The 17,782-nt window shown below is 45.5% G+C and overlaps 1 protein-coding gene across 1 annotated transcript in view; it reads left to right on the top strand.

Annotated features, from left to right (window-relative positions):
* Positions 1-17,782, top strand: part of LOC139382269 (neurobeachin-like) — a 318,332-nt gene that overhangs the window by 547 nt on the left and 300,003 nt on the right. The window lies entirely within an intron of this gene.

Raw genomic sequence — 17,782 nt, 5'->3', positions numbered from 1 at the left:
TCAGTTGAGTTTGTGCTTGTTAGGCTACACTTCATCATCTGAAGATGACAACTAACATAGCATGACCCATTTACAATATTTAGAATCACACAGATCAGATACAGGAGGGTCATCATGGTGCCCAGGTCTGAGGTGGTGGATAGGACCACAGAAGGTGTCCCACTGGGCAAAAACTGGTTGAATTGACATTTTCACATAATTTCAACCCCAAAAATCTAAGTGATGATGTTGAATCAACCTGGAATTCTGATTGAATTTGAATTTGCAGAAAGTCATCAATGAAAGGGCATTTGATATTTTTTTCACTCCCTTTTCTAACCTAAATCCAATGACACTGTGACATGTGTTGTTGATTTCACATTGAATTCACATTAGTTGACAACTCAACCAAATGTAAATCAAAACTAGATGTTAAACTGACGTTTGTGCCCAGTGGGGTGTGTCTGTCTGTCTGTTTGTGAGTGTGTCTGTTTGTCTGTAGGTGCGGGGAAGAGATGTGTGCTGCTGTGGTCTGGCTGCTAGACCCATTCCACCTGTATGCTCTGTCATCACCAGGGGAACCAGAAGTACACCAGCTAGCCCCAGCACATTGACACATCTCTACAGCCTCTCTGAATCAGATGCAGACTCATGCCATGGTGTTCACAGACTTACTTCACCCTTTTGCTCTGTGGTGAGCATAGGTCTTCCACAATACTGCCACAATACAATCCATTATCATGACCACATGGACCCCAGGGATGGCAGCAGCTCAGATTGGAGACATGTTATGAATGTTTACAGGAGATTGATCAATCTGTCAACAGGCTTCAGCTTAGTGGAGTTGAACTTGAACACTTAGTGTGAAATTGAGACTAAATCAATGGTGATTATTTTCAATGGGGAAGATTCCTCTGTAGTACAGTAACGTAATATCTTCAATAGATGGTGATTATTTTCAATGGGGAAGATTCCTCTGTAGTACAGTAACGTAATATCTTCAATAGATGGTGATTATTTTCAATGGGGAAGATTCCTCTGTAGTACAGTAACGTAATATCTTCAATAGATGGTGATTATTTTCAATGGGGAAGATTCCTCTGTAGTACAGTAACGTAATATCTTCAAGAGATGCCGATGTAAAAAGGGCTTTATAAAATACATTTGATTGATTGATTTGACATAGAAGTGTGTATATATAACTTTAGATGGACATTTGCTAGTGAAGGCTAGTAGCAACAGTAAATCCTAACTGTGGCTGATGCCACAAGCATAATGTTAGCTATAGTATGGTAGCCATTGCTGGTATGAAGATGGAACCAGTCCATTCAATCATCATATTTCACTAATAGTTCCCAGTTGGCCTCTTAGGCTTCCTGTCTAATATATCTGGGTAAATGGTGAAATATCAGTCCTAATAAGCTATAGTTGTTTCATATGATAGCTTTCATTTGTATAGAGATGTGTTGGATGGAAAATCTGTCTTTATTAACCATTATCCATCAACTCCTTGTGGAAGTGGAAATTGTAGTTGAGTCTCAAATGGCATCCTATTTCATATATAGTGCACTACGTTTGACCAGAGCCCTATGGTCAAACATAGCGCATTATAGTAATAGAGTGACATGTGGGAAGCATACTGTGTTTCATTTGATGGTTTTTAGTGCTGCATGTCAGGAAGTGTATTTTTAATGTGCCCCTGTATGATGAAACAGTGTGTTATTTAAAAAAAAATTAAAAACTTTATTTAACTAGGAAAGTCAGTTAAGAACAAATTCTTATTTACAATGACGGCCTACCGGGGAACAGTGGGTTAACTGCCTTGTTCAGGGGCAGAACGACAGATTTTTACCATGTCAGCTCAGGGATTCGATCTTGCAACCTATTGGTTACTAGTCCAACGCTCTAACCACTAGGCTACCTGGCGCCGTATGATGATAAACAATTCTGTATCAGAGAACATTCTATTTATTTCTGAGTAATGTCTCCTCTCCTCTAACTAATGGTTCCATTAACACGTCTCTCATCAGGCAGGACAAACTACAGTGCATGAGAACTAGAATTAATGGTATAACACTCATTTAGGGATTGTTAAACAGCAAAAAATGGAATCTACAAAGGTGACTGCTGTAATGGAAAACAGACACAAGCAGGCCAGAGTAGAAACGTAGTAGGCATTCCAAATGGAACCCTGTTCTTTATACAGTGGGCTACTTCTGACCAGGGTATTATAAAGAGAATAGGGTGCTATTTGGGACGCTGTATCTGTCTGTGATTCATATCCCCATACTTCCCTTGAGGTTGGATGAACACATACCGTAGCAGCACGGTCTCAATCAGAGAGAGACAGTGGGATGGAGGGAACATTTTAACATAATGCTAATATAATGCTAATCGTGTCTCTCCTGTGTGTATGAATTCATGATTCAGAGGGTCAGGGCTCTGAACAGAGACCAGTCTGATTACAGAACAATGGAGAGAGAGACGTGGAGAGACAGAGAGAAGAGTCAAGTAGGATCAGGTTGACAATGATGAGTGGATGAAAGGAGGAGTAGGAAGATGTGGAGGAGGTGGAGTAGAAGGAAAAGAGAGATTTAGGTTAACTTCCTGCCCAACTAGATGTGCAGGCGCTGCATTGCATCAACCAATGGTTGCGTGCTACGTCGTCATCATCGACTATGCAGTCGGGCATCAGATGGCGATATCATATGATGTGGTTAGCTGTTATGTTGAAAATACTGTATCTATCCAGGCGTTGTAAGATCTGGCATGCGTCTGCAATGTAGTTTGGAAGGAACTCGACCATAGTGATCCATCATATGAGGCCCTGTAAAAACCTTGTATAAACCGTGCCATGGAGATTCATCTTTATGTGTACATGCATTCTGAACATAGGGACTGACATTTTGCATCTACTGTAGCTAGCGGTATGAATAACTAGGCTATATGACTGACGACTTGAGTTGGCCATCCATCGATGTAGACCAGGGCTCCGTACCAAATGGCACCCTATTCCCTATATAGTGCTCTACTGTATATAGAGAATAGGGTGCCATTTGGGACGCAAGCCAGATGATGGAACACCACTTCTGGGTATGAAAGTGCTAAACCTTTGACAGATCAACATCATCCATCCGTTCGGACACATCAACTGTAGACCGACCCGTGGAGTAGAATAATGAACCTCCTATCAGACAGATGCTATAACACGGTGTTGTGATGCTATAAGGCAGTATCCTGACCCACGGTGCCACCGTCCCTCATCTTAGCTCATTAAGCCTGGTTAGCTCATTTATCTTCTCTATAGAAGCCAGTCTGATGAAAGCTGTACTTAAGATAACATGTCATAATGAATGAAGTCTCTCCTCCAGGTGGGTTTAATTCAGCAGGGTTGTATTCATTAGTGCACAGCGTTTCACAATGGGAAAAGTTTTGCAAATGAAAATATAGTTTCTTATTGGAAAAGTTCAGGTCCGTTTTCTTCCGTTTGCTTTCTAGTGAATACGACCCAAGAATTCAGTTGTTTAATGAAGGGTGAGATAAATCTGTTGTTTTTTTCACTTAGCAACATTCAGATTCAGAGTGTTTAATAATGTACAGGGTTGCAGGTGTGATTGCAGAGTACAGTGAATATCTTAGTCTCCGAGCTCCAACATGCAGGATTAAGTTAAATAAATAATGACAATGGTAATAAAAACAACAAAAGAAATAGAAATAGCACCATATACATCACAACAACTGTAGCAGTGATGAATAAATACATGTCCATTGGGTTGGAGGCAGAGTAAAGACTGTGGAGGGGATGACCACAGGGGGAGCAGAATGACATTGGGACCAAGTTAAATAAAAAAAAAACCTGTGTTGATCTTCACCTGTAGTTTGTCCCAGCAGCTCTGTAAATATGTCCATAAAGTGCTTTTCTGAAACCCAATAATGCTAAGATCAGGGACCAGTACACAGCACATTGACATTTCCATAGTCTGGGTATTACTGACATGGTCAGAGAACTAGTCCTTCTACATTCTGGTCAGCTACTGCAGATCCCCATTCTGCCTGGCTGGTGGTGTCTCTGGGTGGCATCTGGCATGTTGCCATACCTCATATCACACATCTGTTTTACAGTGTGGATGGCTGGCTGGAAGATGGTAACAGTGTGATGGATGGATCAGAGGCTGCTACTGATAGATGATGCAGTAGGCCTACAGTAAGAGTGTTATAGATTCAGCAGTAGGCCTACAGTAACATTGTGATTAGTGATGCACCGATATGACATTTTTGGCCGATACCGATATCCCAATATTTTCCATGCCAAAAAATTCGATAACAATAACCGATATTTAAAATTTTAACGGCATTCTAGTACAGTTAAATAGCTAACACACACACATGGACGCAGCAGTCTAAGGCACTGCATCTCAGTGCAAGAGGCATCACTACAGTCCCTGGTTCGAATCCAGGCTGTATCACATTCGGCCGTGATTGGGAGTCCCATAGGGCGGCGCACAATTGGCCCAGCGTCGTCCGGGTTTGGCCTGGGTAGGCTGTAATTGTAAATAATACATTTTTTCTTAACTGACTTGTCCAAGTTAAATAAAGGTTACACACACACCAAACTGACCAAATGTTATTTTGTTGAAACATATTCATAACCAATTTCTTTCACTTACAGTTGAAGTCGGAAGTTTACATACACCTTAGCAAAATACATTTAGTATTTAGTAAAAATGTAGTAAAAATTCCCTGTCTTAGGTCAGTTAGGATCCCCACTTTATTTTAAGAATGTGAAATGTCAGAATAATAGTAGAGAGAATATTTATTTCAGCTTTTATTTCTTTCATCACATTCCCAGTGGGTCAGAAGTTTACATACGCTCAATTAGTATTTGGTAGCATTGCCTTTAATTTGTTTAACTTGGGTCAAACGTTTCGGGTAGCCTTCCACAAACTTCCCACAATAAGTTGGGTGAATGTTGGCCCATTCCTCCTGACAGAGCTGGTGTAACTGAGTCAGGTTTGTAGACCTCCTTGCTTGCACACACTTTTTCAGTTCATATTTTCTATAGGTGTCATGTACTGTCATGTTGTGTCTTGTCTCTGTCCTTTCCCTTCACCCTGTCTCCCTCTGCTGGTCGTTGTTAGGTTACCTTTTCTCCCCCGCTTTCCCCCAGCTGTTCCTTGTCTCCTCTTGACTACCTCGTCACCCCTTCTCCCACCTGTTCCCCTTTTCCCTCTGATTAGTCCCCTATATCTCTCTCTGTTTTTGTTCCTGTCCTTGTCGGATTCTTGTTTGTTGTGTTTCATGCCTGAACCAGACTGTCGTCATGTTTGCTGTAACCTTGTCTTGTCCTGTCGGAATCTGCCGGTCCGTCTGAGCCTACCTATGTTTGGTAATTAAAGAAGCTCTGTTTAAGTTAATTCGCTTTTGGGTCCTCATTCACGCACCGTAACAGAAGAATCCGACCAAGAATGGACCCAGCGACTTCGGATCCTCTCCACTCAGCCGTCGGGATCCAGGGAGCGATGCTAGGCAGACACGAGCAGGAAGTGTCTGCTGCTCGACATGCCGTTGAGACCCTGGCCACCCAAGTCTCCAACCTCACAGAACAGGTTCACCATCTCCGCCTCGATCCACCGGCCACTTCCAGGGCTTTCGAATCTCCGGAGCCCAGAATCAATAACCCGCCGTGTTACTCTGGGGAGCCCACTGAATGCCGCTCGTTCCTCACCCAGTGTGATATTGTGTTTTCTCTCCAGCCCAACACTTACTCCAGGAGCACTGCTCGTGTCGCCTACGTCATATCTCTCCTTATTGGACGGGCTCGTGAGTGGGGCACGGCAATCTGGGAGGCAAGGGCTGAGTGTACTAACCAGTATCAGGACTTTAAGGAGGAGATGATACGGGTTTTTGATCGATCTGTTTTTGGGGAGGAGGCTTCCAGGGCCCTGTCTTCCCTATGTCAAGGCAATCGATCCATAACAGACTACTCTATTGAGTTTCGCACTCTTGCTGTCTCCAGTGGCTGGAACGAGCCGGCCTTGCTCGCTCGTCTTCTGGAGGGTCTCCGCGCAGAGGTAAAGGATGAGATTCTCTCCCGGGAGGTTCCTTCCAGCGTGGATTCCTTGATTGAACTCGCTATTCGCATTGAGCGACGGGTTGATCTTCGTCACCGAGCTCGTGGAAAGGAGCTCGCGCTCTCCGTCGCTCCCCTCTCCGCATCACTACCATCTTCCTCTGCCGGCTCGGGTGCTGAGCCCATGCAGCTGGGAGGTATCCGCATCTCGACTAAGGAGAGGGAACGGAGAATCACCAACCGCCTCTGTCTCTATTGCGGTTCCGCTGGTCATTTTGTCACTTCATGTCCAGTAAAAGGCCAGAGCTCGTCAGTAAGCGGAGGGCTACTGGTGAGCGCTACTACTCCTGTCTCTCCTTCAAGATCCTGCACTACCTTGTCGGTCCATCTACGCTGGACCGGCTCGTCAGCTTCCTGCAGTGCCTTAATAGACTCTGGGGCGGAGGGCTGTTTTATGGACGAGACCTGGGCTCGGGAACATGACATTCCTCTCAGACAGTTAAAGGAGCCCACGGCCTTGTTCGCCCTGGATGGTAGTCCTCTCCCCAGGATTCAGCGTGAGACGCTACCTTTAACCCTCACTGTTTCTGGTAATCATAGTGAAACCATTTCTTTTTTAATTTTTCGTTCACCTTTTACACCTGTTGTTTTGGGCCATCCCTGGCTAGTTTGTCATAATCCTTCCATTAATTGGTCTAGTAATTCTATCCTCTCCTGGAACGTCTCTTGTCATGTGAAATGTTTAATGTCTGCTATCCCTCCTGTTTCCTCTGTCTCTTCTTCACAGGAGGAGCCTGGTGATTTGACAGGGGTGCCGGAGGAATATCACGATCTGCGCACGGTGTTCAGTCGGTCCAGGGCCACCTCTCTTCCTCCACACCGGTCGTATGATTGTAGTATTGATCTCCTTCCGGGAACCACCCCCCCCCGGGGTAGACTATACTCTCTGTCGGCTCCCGAACGTAAGGCTCTCGAAGATTATTTGTCTGTAGCTCTTGACGCCGGTACCATAGTCCCCTCCTCCTCTCCCGCCGGAGCGGGGTTTTTTTTTGTCAAGAAGAAGGACGGGTCTCTGCGCCCCTGCATAGATTATCGAGGGCTGAATGACATAACAGTGAAGAATCGTTATCCGCTTCCTCTTATGTCTTCAGCCTTCGAGATCCTGCAGGGAGCCAGGTTTTTCACTAAGTTGGACCTTCGTAACGCTTACCATCTCGTGCGCATCAGGGAGGGGGACGAGTGGAAGACGGCGTTTAACACTCCGTTAGGGCACTTTGAATACCGGGTCCTTCCTTTCGGCCTCGCTAACGCTCCAGCTGTCTTTCAGGCATTAGTCAATGATGTCCTGAGAGACATGCTGAACATCTTTGTTTTCGTTTACCTTGACGATATCCTGATTTTTTCACCGTCACTCCAGATTCATGTTCAGCACGTTCGACGTGTCCTCCAGCGCCTTTTAGAGAATTGTCTTTTTGTGAAGGCTGAGAAGTGCACTTTTCATGCCTCCTCCGTCACATTTCTCGGTTCTGTTATTTCCGCTGAAGGCATTAAGATGGATCCCGCTAAGGTCCAAGCTGTCATTGATTGGCCCGTCCCTAAGTCACGCGTCGAGCTGCAGCGCTTTCTCGGCTTCGCGAACTTCTATCGTCGTTTCATCCGTAATTTCGGTCAGGTGGCAGCTCCTCTCACAGCCCTTACTTCTGTCAAGACGTGCTTTAAGTGGTCCGTTTCCGCCCAGGGAGCTTTTGATCTCCTCAAGAATCGTTTTACATCCGCTCCTATCCTTGTTACACCTGACGTCTCTAGACAGTTCGTTGTCGAGGTTGACGCGTCAGAGGTGGGCGTGGGAGCCATTCTTTCTCAGCGCTCCCTCTCTGACGACAAGGTCCACCCATGCGCGTATTTTTCTCATCGCCTGTCGCCGTCGGAACGTAACTATGATGTGGGTAACCGCGAACTGCTCGCCATCCGGTTAGCCCTAGGCGAATGGCGACAGTGGTTGGAGGGGGCGACCGTTCCTTTTGTCGTTTGGACTGACCATAGGAACCTTGAGTACATCCGTTCTGCCAAACGACTTAATGCGCGTCAGGCGCGTTGGGCGCTGTTTTTCGCTCGTTTCGAGTTCGTGATTTCTTATCGTCCGGGCTCTAAGAACACCAAGCCTGATGCTTTGTCTCGTCTCTTCAGTTCTTCAGTAGCCTCCACTGACCCCGAGGGGATTCTCCCTGAGGGGCGTGTTGTCGGGTTGACTGTCTGGGGAATTGAGAGGCAGGTAAAACAAGCGCTCACTCACACTCCGTCGCCGCGCGCTTGTCCTAGGAACCTTCTTTTCGTTCCCGTTCCTACTCGTCTGGCCGTTCTTCAGTGGGCTCACTCTGCCAAGTTAGCCGGCCACCCTGGCGTTCGGGGTACGCTTGCTTCCATTCGCCAGCGTTTTTGGTGGCCCACCCGGGAGCATGACACGCGTCGTTTCGTGGCTGCTTGTTCGGTCTGCGCGCAGACTAAGTCCGGTAACTCTCCTCCTGCCGGCCGTCTCAGGCCGCTTCCTATTCCCTCTCGACCGTGGTCTCACATCGCCTTAGATTTTGTCACCGGACTGCCTTCGTCAGCGGGGAAGACTGTTATTCTTACGGTTGTCGATAGGTTCTCTAAGGCGGCTCATTTCATTCCCCTTGCTAAGCTTCCTTCTGCTAAAGAGACGGCACAAATCATCATCGAGAATGTTTTCAGAATTCATGGCCTTCCGTCAGACGTCGTTTCGGACAGAGGTCCGCAATTCACGTCTCAATTTTGGAGGGAGTTTTGCCGTTTGATTGGGGCTTCCGTCAGTCTCTCTTCCGGCTTTCACCCCCAGTCTAACGGTCAAGCAGAACGGGCCAATCAGACTATTGGTCGCATCTTACGCAGTCTTTCTTTTCGCAACCCTGCGTCTTGGTCAGAACAGCTCCCCTGGGCAGAATACGCCCACAACTCGCTTCCTTCGTCTGCGACCGGGCTATCTCCTTTTCAGAGTAGCCTCGGGTACCAGCCTCCGCTGTTCTCATCTCAGTTCGCCGAGTCCAGCGTCCCCTCCGCTCAGGCTTTTGTCCAACGTTGCGAGCGCACCTGGAAGAGGGTCAGGTCTGCACTTTGCCGTTATAGGACGCAGACTGTGAGGGCTGCTAATAAGCGTAGAACTAAGAGTCCTAGATATTGTCGCGGTCAGAGAGTTTGGCTCTCCACTCAGAACCTTCCCCTTAAGACGGCTTCTCGCAAGTTGACCCCGCGGTTCATTGGTCCGTTCCGTATTTCTCGGGTCATTAATCCTGTCGCAGTTCGACTTCTTCTCCCGCGATACCTTCGTCGCGTCCACCCGGTCTTCCATGTCTCCTGCATCAAGCCCGTCCTTCGCGCCCCCGCTCGTCTTCCCCCCCCCCCCCCCCCCCATCCTTGTCGAGGGCGCACCCATCTACAGGGTCCGTAGAATTTTGGACATGCGTCCTCGGGGCCGTGGTCACCAGTACCTCGTAGATTGGGAGGGGTACGGTCCTGAGGAGAGGAGTTGGGTTCCCTCTCGGGACGTGCTGGACCGTGCGCTGATCGAGGATTTCCTCCGTTGCCGCCAGGTTTCCTCCTCGAGTGCGCCAGGAGGCGCTCGGTGAGTGGGGGGGTACTGTCATGTACTGTCATGTTGTGTCTTGTCTCTGTCCTTTCCCTTCACCCTGTCTCCCTCTGCTGGTCGTTGTTAGGTTACCTTTTCTCCCCCGCTTTCCCCCAGCTGTTCCTTGTCTCCTCTTGACTACCTCGTCACCCCTTCTCCCACCTGTTCCCCTTTTCCCTCTGATTAGTCCCCTATATCTCTCTCTGTTTTTGTTCCTGTCCTTGTCGGATTCTTGTTTGTTGTGTTTCATGCCTGAACCAGACTGTCGTCATGTTTGCTGTAACCTTGTCTTGTCCTGTCGGAATCTGCCGGTCCGTCTGAGCCTACCTATGTTTGGTAATTAAAGAAGCTCTGTTTAAGTTAATTCGCTTTTGGGTCCTCATTCACGCACCGTAACAATAGGATTGAGGTCAGGGCTTTGTGATGGCCACTTCAATAGCTTGACTTTGTTGTCCTTAAGCCATTTTGCCACAACTTTGGAAGTGTCCTTGGGGTCATTGTCCATTTGGAAGACCCATTTGCGACCAAGCTTTTACTTCCTGACTGATGTCTTGAGATGTTGCTTCAATATATTCACAGAATTTTCCTTTGCTTGACATCATGAGAAAATCAAAAGAAATCAGCCAAGACCCCAGAAACAAAATTGTAGACCTCCTCTATGGGTGTGTCAAATGTAGTGCCTGGGAATAGGGTGCCATTTGGGACGTAGCCCAATACATACAAGCTTTCTGACCCTTCAACTCTGCTCACAGACTATATACACCCACTACGTCTGTCAAACAGCATGACAACCTAAACGGACACACAAGCACACACACACGCACTGCTTTGTCATGTTTAGACAACAGGACATAAGCTATGACAAACGGTAGCCTGAGTTTAGCCACATTACTGATTTAGAAGTCAAGGAAAATATAAAGATGAGAAATAGTGATCCTTACTCACACTGAGACTGAGTGCTTACACACTGAATGCATGAGCGGTCCTTATGAATATGAGCCTGTTGTTGGCAGCATCCCAAATGGCACGCTATTCTCCATATAGGGAGCCATTTCCAACACACTTTTTATATTACTGCAGCAGCAAGGTCACTGGGACTGGTCTCCTGGGGCTGAGTAGATTAATGAAGCTGGTACACTAACGCAGCTAGGCTTCACAGCCTCAATAACACGGTTGCTGTAGGTCTACTACTGAATCCATAACATGGTTACTGTAGACCTACTGCTGAATCTATAACACAATTACTGTAGGCCTACTACTGAATCTATAACACAGTTACTGTAGGCCTACTACTGAATCTATAACATGGTTACTGTAGGCCTACTGCTGAATCTATAACACAGTTACTGTAGGCCTACTACTGAATCTATAGCATGGTTACTGTAGGCCTACTACTGAATCTATAACACGGTTACTGTAGGCCTACTACTGAATCTAACACTGTTACTGTAGGCCTACTACTGAATCTATAACACGGTTACTGTAGGCCTACTACTGAATCTATAACACGGTTACTGTAGGCCTACTACTGAATCTATAACACTGTTACTGTAGGCCTACTACTGAATCTATAACACAGTTACTGTAGACCTACTACTGAATCTATAACACTGTTACTGTAGACCTACTACTGAATCTATAACACTGTTACTGTAGGCCTACTACTGAATCTATAACACGGTCACTGTAGGCCTACTACTGAATCTATAACACTGTTACTGTAGGCCTACTACTGAATCTATAACACTGTTACTGTAGGCCTACTACTGAATCTATAACATGGTCACTGTAGGCCTACTACTAAATCTATAACACTGTTACTGTAGGCCTACTACTGAATCTATAACACTGTTACTGTAGGCCTACTGCATCATCTATAACACTGTCACTGTAGGCCTACTGCATCATCTATAACACTGTCACTGTAGGCCTACTGCATCATCTGTAACACTGTCACTGTAGGCCTACTGCATCATCTATAACACTGTCACTGTAGGCCTACCGCATCATCTATAACACTGTTACTGTAGGCCTACCGCATCATCTATAACACGATTACTGTCGGTCTACTGCACCATCTATAAGACTGTTACTGTCGGCCTACTGCATCATCTATAACACTGTTACTGTAGGCCTACTGCATCATCTATAACACTTACTGTAGACCTACTGCATCATCTATAACACTGTTACTGTAGGCATACCGCATCATCTATAACACGATTACTGTCGGTCTACTGCACCATCTATAACACTGTTACTGTCGGCCTACTGCATCATCTATAACACTGTCACTATTGGCCTACTGCATCATCTACAACACTGTTACTGTCGGCCTACTGCATCATCTATAACATTGTTACTGTAGGCCTACTGCATCACCTATAACACTGTTACTGTAGGCCTACCGCATCATCTATAACATTGTTACTGTAGGCCTACTGCATCATCTATAACACTGTTACTGTAGGCCTACCGCATCATCTATAACACGATTAATGTCGGCCTATTGCATCACCTATCAAACTGTTACTGTAGGTCCTACTGCATCATCTTTCACAATGTTACTATAGGCCTACTGCATCATCTATCACAATGTTACTATAGGCCTACTGCATCATCTATCACAATGTTACTATAGGCCTACTGCATCATCTATCACGATGTTACTGTAGGCCTACTGCATCATCTATCACACTGTTACTGTAGGTCCTACTGCATCATCTATCACAATGTTACTGTAGGTCTACTGCATCATCTATCACAATGTTACTGTAGGTCTACTGCACCATCTACCACACTGTTACTGGAGGACTACTGCTGAATCTATCACAATTCGGGATGCACAATATATCTGTGAAGATATCGTAATCGGCCGATATTAGCTAAAAATATCAACATCGACATTGGCCAGTGTCTAGTTTAACGCCGATGTGCAAAACCGATGTCAACGCTGATGTGCATACCTATATAACGTAGGTACATGACAAAAGGACCAGCTGACATCACGTCAGTGATTCTCTCGTTAACACAGGTGTGAGTGTTGACGAGGACAAGGCTGGAGATCACTCTGTCATGCAGATTGAGTTCGAATAACAGACTGGAAGCTTCAAAAGGAGGGTGGTGCTTGGAATCATTGTTCTTCCTCTATCAAACATGGTTACCTGCAAGGAAACACATGCCGTCATCATTGCTTTGCACAAAAAGGGCTTCATGGGCAGGAATATTGCTGCCAGTAAGATTGCACCTAAATCAACCATTTATCGGATCGTCAGGAACTTCAAGAAGAGCGGTTCAATTGTTGTGAAGAAGGCTTCAGGGCGCCCAAGAAAGTCCAGCAAGCTCCAGGACCATCTCCTAAAGTTGATTCAGCTGCGGGATCGGGGCCCCACCAATACAGAGCTTGCTCAGGAATAGCAGCAGGCGGGTGTGAGTGCATCTGCACGCACAGTGAGGTGAAGTCTTTTGGAGGATGGCCTGGTGTCAATTAGCCTATCAGAAGCTTTGAAAGCCATGAAATCATTTTCTGGATTTTTCCAAGCTGTTTTAAGGCACAGTCAACTTAGTGTATGTAAACTTCTGACCCACTCGATTTGTGATACAGTGAACGATAAGTGAAATGATCTGTCTGTGAACAATTGTTGGAAAAATTACTTATGTCATGCACAAAGTAGATGTTCTAACCGACTTGCCAAAACTATAGTTTGTTAACAATAAATGTGTGGAGTGGTTGAAAAACAAGTTTTAATGACTCCTACCTAAGTGTATGTAAACTTCCGACTTCAACTGTATTAGAGGTTTACACCTCTCTCTTTGTTTGGGTTACAGCACTGTGTTTATATATACAGTGGGGAGAACAAGTATTTGATACACTGCCGATTTTGCAGGTTTTCCTACTTACAAAGCATGTAGAGGTCTGTAATTTTTTATCATAGGTACACTTCAACTGTGAGAGACGGAATCTAAAACAAATATCCAGAAAATCACATTGCATGATTTTTAAGTAATTAATTTGCATTTTATTGCATGACATAAGTATTTGATACATCAGATAAGCAGAACTTAATATTTGGTACAGAAACCTTTGTTTGCAATTACAGAGATCATATGTTTCCTGTAGTTCTTGACCAGGTTTGCACACACTGCAGCAGGGATTTTTCGGCCACTCCTCCATACAGAACTTCTCCAGATCCTTCACGTTTCGGGGCTGTCGCTGGGCAATACGGACTTTCAGCTCCCTCCAAATATTTTCTATTGGGTTCAGGTCTGGAGACTGGAAAGGCCACTCCAGGACCTTGAGATGCTTCTTACGGAGCCACTCCTTAGTTGCCCTGGATGTGTGTTTCGGGTCGTTGTCATGCTGGAAGACCCAGCCACGACCCATCTTCAATGCTCTTACTGAGGGAAGGAGGTTGTTGGCCAAGATCTCGCGATACATGGCCCCATCCATCCTCCCCTCAATACGATGCAGTCGTCCTGTCCCCTTTGCAGAAAAGCATCCCCAAAGAATGATGTTTCCACCTCCATGCTTCACGGTTGGGATGTTGTTCTTGGGGTTGTACTCATCCTTCTTCTTCCTCCAAACACAGCGAGTGGAGTTTAGAGCAAAAAGCTCTATTTTTGTCTCATCAGACCACATGACCTTCTGCCATTCCTCCTCTGGATCATCCAGATGGTCATTGGCAAACTTCAGACGGGCCTGGACATGCGCTGGCTTGAGCAGGGGGACCTTGCGTGCGCTGCAGGATTTTAATCCATGACGGCGTAGTGTGTTACTAATGGTTTTCTTTGAGACTGTGGTCCCAGCTCTCTTCAGATCAGTGACCAGGTCCTGCCATGTAGTTCTGGGCTGATCCCTCACCTTCCTCATGATCATTGATGCCCCACGAGGTGAGATCTTGCATGGAGCCCCAGACCGAGGGGGATTGACCGTCATCTTGAACTCCTTCCATTTTCTAATAATTGCACCAACAGTTGTTGTCTTCTCACCAAGCTGCTTGCCTATTGTCCTGTAGCCCATCCCAGCCTTACACAGCTCTCTGGTCTTGGACATTGTGGAGAGGTTGGAGTCTGTTTGATTGCGTGTGTGGACAGGTGTCTTTTATACAGGTAACGAGTTCAAACAGGTGCAGTTAATACAGGTAATGAGTAGAGAACAGGAGGGCTTCTTAAAGAGAAACTAACAGGTCTGTGAGAGCCAGAATTCTTACTGGTTGGTAGGTGTTCAAATACTTATGTCATGCAATAAAATGCAAATTAATAACTTAAAAATCATACAATGTGATTTTCTGGATTTTTGTTTTAGATTCCGTCTCTCACAGTTGAAGTGTACCTATGACAGGCCTCTACATGCTTTGTAAGTAGGAGAACCTTGCAAAATCAGCAGTGTATCAAATACTTGTTCTCCCCACTGTATGTACGTACGTACGTACTTGTCTGTTTTGGGCTTTGTCCCCGTCATGTTCATGACGTACACGATTTTTGGTAGAGAAATAAGAAATATCTATTTTCGTATTCCTGCGCCTGTCTCCTGGCAATATAAAACGTGACAGAATATTCAACCCCTCTAATGGAGACAGTCCGGGTTGGTGGTAATGATCCAGTTCAGTGACGCCTAGAAGGCCGGTGACGTAGACCTCCAGAGCTGGTGAATGGAATGAGCAGCAATACCGGGGGAATCCGTGACATGAACAGGGTTCCATTAGGGGCACATCACTGGTCTGTCTGTATCTGTGATGTTTCTGGGTCATAATGCTGCTTAGTACAGGACACTTTCTAATGCCCCTGCCCCCTGTAGCGCTACATACCTGTCTGGATTAGTAGCCTTTAACCGGCATTACAGATCAAATACCAGGTCTGTGTCCCAAATGGCACCCTATTTCCTATATAGTGCACTACTTTTGAACAAGGCCCATAGGGCTCTGTTCAAAAGTAGTGCATTATATAGGAAATATGGGAACCATTTGGACAGATCCCAGGCTAAACACAAAACCAGCCTCAGAACCAACACTGCATCCCCTCATAAATGTTCATTGAGCAACGCTCTGGAACTAATCACAATGGAACACCAAGGTCCCTGTTTGGGCTTCATGCTGCTGGTTATTTCTCAGTACTCAGAAGAAAAACAATCCAATATTTTGCTGAGAAAAGCAGTTTATTTTCTCGCACCAAAAGTGTAGTTGATGTTTTTTGCCTGAGGCAGATTGAAACCTTTAGCCACATTTACAGGATGTACTTAGTTGGGCTGTGATCTTTCAATTCCCATTAAAAGGCATATTGAGGTGTCTGATGAGGACAGGGTTGATCACACGTTACAGCCCAGGAGACTTCTGTCCTGTTGTCTTGTGGAGTTTGAGCTTCATAGAATTAAGTTAACATTTACCTGATGATATGGACATTTAGAACGTGTCTGAGGAATGGACAGATGTATTTCAGCTTGTGTCAGCTCTTCACCCAGAAAGTAGACAACTCTGGAGGTTCTGATGACACTGCCAGAAAATAATGGTTACAACATGTAACATGCCAAAGGTATGTCACATATTAACATCCCCCTTCTTCCAGTGGCTGGGCCTGACTGTGAGTGTGATTGCGTCTCAAATGTCACCCTTTTCCCTATATAGTGTTCTTCTTTTGACCAGGGTTCTCGTCAAGAAGTAGTCCACTATATCGGGAATAGGGTGTCATTTAGGACACAACCTGAGAGAGATAGGAGGGTCTGATGTGAAGAAACAGACCTCACATCTCTGGATGAAAACAGATGTTTTGCCAGTATGCATGTCTCTTTCATGATGTTACTTTCCTAAAGATGAATTATTTTCCAAAGACCAAAAGCTGGCTGACATATAAAAATATAAAAAAAATACTGCATCTACTGTTACATCAGTCCTGTGGTGGGTCGTCTGTAGATATATAGATCATTTATAGATGTGTGGTTGTATCAGATCTAGAGGGAATAGCTTCGTATCAATCAGGAGAGTTGCAGTTGATTTACCACTAACAGTAACACCAGCTCTCTGTTCAGCTCAGCTCAATGGTGATGGCTTCTGGGAGACTTCCCTCCTCCTTCTTCTCCTTCTGCTCAGATCAGATGCTTCTCTCTGTTTTTCACGGGAGGCATCTAAAATTCATGTTGTCCCAGTTTCTCTGGGTTAAAGCCATGTTGCCACACTGCTGCTGTTGCACTCTGGGACAGAGGCATTTCTCTCTCTCTCACCATGTCTTGGTTGGGGAAATGTGAGTCTTAAGAAATATTGTTCATTTTCAGAACCCATCTCGACTCACATTGGGACTCACTCTGAACAACAAACCCAGACCCAGCAGGCCCTCTGAGTGTGTTTGATTGTTTTTAAACTCCAGCAGTTGGTTGAAGTTGAAACACTTCAGTGGAGCCCTTAGGCCGCTGGGCTGGGCCTGTTCACAACACACATCAACCCTGTACAATCTACTGACTAGGAATAAAGGAACGGCTATAGCAACCAGAAGTATAGCCTTTTAATTAGGAACCACAGTCTGTCTGTGCTGTCTAGGGACAATCAATACCAGTGGAAATACATAATAGATGAGCAGAGGAACTGGGGAGGGGGGGTGCCTCCTTGGCCTCCACTATCATCAGGCTGCTCGTCTGTCCCAGCGCAGTCTCCTGTTTGTCCCAGGCAGAAGGGATCAATCCTGGGTCGATGCAGCCGGTGTGACGGGGCAGAAGTAACATAGACCAGCCTGGTGGTGAGACAGAGCAGAGCAGTAAGGTTGCGTCCCAAATGGCACCCTATTCCCTCCATAGTAGAACTGCCTGGAGTCTTTGTTTACATATCTTTACATTTTGTTTACATTATTTACACTGTCTGTTTACATGAACATTTATTCCATAATCATTAGAAAAGGGTGAATTTCCTTTTCAACTATGATCACATTGTTTAGCATTTTCTTGTGTAAAAAAACATCTACCAAAGCCTGTTAAGTTTAGACCTCTTCCTCTGTAGCGATCTGCCTTTTCATTCCAACTGCTCTCTATATTGATGTCTTTTGTAGTCCCTTTACATACCATGCTCCAGGTTTTGTCTCCGTTATAGTGAGAAGTCTATACTTACACTGTC

The sequence above is a fragment of the Oncorhynchus clarkii genome, chromosome 24 (genome assembly GCF_045791955.1).
Source record: "Oncorhynchus clarkii lewisi isolate Uvic-CL-2024 chromosome 24, UVic_Ocla_1.0, whole genome shotgun sequence".
NCBI lineage: Eukaryota > Metazoa > Chordata > Actinopteri > Salmoniformes > Salmonidae > Oncorhynchus > Oncorhynchus clarkii.
This window is presented reverse-complemented; position numbering and strand designations above follow the sequence as displayed.